Source organism: Penaeus japonicus, unplaced genomic scaffold (assembly GCF_977035675.1).
Source record: "Penaeus japonicus unplaced genomic scaffold, GWHDUDI00000001_assembly GWHDUDI00000002, whole genome shotgun sequence".
Taxonomy (NCBI): domain Eukaryota; kingdom Metazoa; phylum Arthropoda; class Malacostraca; order Decapoda; family Penaeidae; genus Penaeus; species Penaeus japonicus.
The window spans coordinates 19,360,595-19,363,094 of NW_028234404.1; positions in this window are offsets into that span (position 1 = coordinate 19,360,595).

Sequence of the window (2,500 nt, forward strand, 5' to 3'; positions counted from 1 at the left end):
ATCTCTCACTATTTTCATTGGTCGATTGTCGCTTTATTTCTTCGATGCCTTGATTCCTGTAGTGCTTGTCGTGGATTCGATGGGTTTAGCTACAAGGTTTGATGGATGTATTTGATCTTAATGGTGGAAGGATTACGGTTGTATTAACGGAAATAGTTAATGTGCTCCTATATTGTTTTTAGAGTCCATTGTTTACAATTGGGAAATAAGGACATAAAGAAGGTTTAATGGATGTTTCCACACTGTGGGAGGTTGTGATTTGCCTACTTAGGTTGTTAACTGAAATAATTAATGTTTGTCTCCGTGTTTGGAAAATCCATTTATATGGGGATTGGAATTGATTAGAAATAAGGTTTGAAACATTATATGCTGTTATACTGGGTATCTGAAGATTGATATTGTGAGTTTATTTCTTATTTGTTTTGTTAAAGGAAGAAGAAAACTTTATCTTAATAAAGTTTTGAATTTTATACATAACTGTTTCAATATCCAAAGTTAAACAGTTAATGCTCTTATACCTAACATGAGATTGTATCATAGTTGTCGCAATATACAGGACATTGTGGCAATGTTATTACACCACTTCTCAATGTTGACTTAATGGTTAAGGTTTTCAGAATAAGGAATGAAATTGATTCATTTAAAGTAATTGTAAGAGAGGTGGTCGTAACATTTTATATATATATATATATATATATATATATATATATATATATATATATATATATATATATATATATATATATATATAAATATATATATATAATATATATATATATATATATATATAAATATATATATATATATATATATATATATATATATATATATATATATATATATATATATATATATATACATGTTCATATATTTAAATGGATGAATAAATAAATAAATATATATATACATATATAAACATATATATGTTTATATATCTATGAATAAATAAATATATACATATATAAATGTCTCTCTCTCTCTCTCTCTCTCTCCCTCTCTCTCTCTCTCTCTCTCTCTCTCTCTCTCTCTCTCTATATATATTATATATATATATATATATATATATATATATATATATATATATATATGTACCTACATATATACATAAATATATTTATATATGTAAACATATATATATATATATATATATATATATATATATATATATATATATATATATATATTTATATGTGTGTGTGTGTATTAATATATAAATATGAATATATATATATATATAGAGAGAGAGAGAGACTTATACATACATATGTGCATACATATTCCTATATATACATGTAAATATATGTAAATAATAAACATATACATACATATATATATATATATATATATATATATATATATATGTATGTATGTATTTATGTATATATACACATATATATATACTTACACACACACAGGAAATAAAAAAAAGTTGCATTTATATATACATATATATACACACACACAAACACACTCACACACATATATTTGTGTATATATATATGTGTGTGTGTATATATGTATGTGCGTGTATGTGTGTATAAACATATGAACATAAAGATTGAAGATTTGGAGTAATACGGCCGTGAAGAATCTCATGTCCATTTAGTAAACATTTCGAAGGTCTATTCACCTCCATCGTCAGTTCTGTAACAAGTAACCCAAAACAAAATTAAATTAGACAATATTAAGGGTAAAAAAAAGAAAAAGAAAAGAACAATTGTACATACCGAATTACGAGTACGAGTTGAGTTGGAGGAAAAGGTTAGTGGGTGAAAAACTCTCTTGTGCTCTCTTGTGGTTGAGAAAAATGTTATGCTCAAGGGAAATCCTAAGGCAGAACATATACCTATTTATAAACATACGTACATATATGCATGTATATACATACATACATGCTTATATATATATATATATATATATATATATATATATATATATATATATATATATGTTTATACATATGTACATATATATGTATATATTTATCTATATATCTATCTATTTATATGTACATATCATCGTCATCAACCTGTATCATTCCACTGCAGGACGGGTCTTGTGTCCTCTGATTCCAGTTTACTCCTGCGAAATTCACTATTTCAGCCCACTATCTAGGTATTGGTCTTGCCCTTGGTCTCTATGTGTCGTGTATTTCCCATTCTGTTGTTTTCTTTGTCCACCTGTTGTCCTGTCTACGATATATATGTCCAGCCCACTACCACTGTTTCATCTTAATGCTCTTGAGTATATTCTCTACTTTTGTTTGTTGCGTGATCCATGTGACTCTTTTCTTGTCTCTTAAGCTAACTCCTAGCATAAGCCTTTCCATTCCTCTTTGAGCACTTACTATGTTATGTTACGACGAGGAGGACACATTGGTAAGAAATCTTTCTCTTTAGACATAGTGGCAGACGGCCTCGTAATTTATTACTATGTGTACCGAAGGCACTCCAACCTAGCCTAATTCGCCGTTTTATCTCGGCATCGCAGGATATGCTCG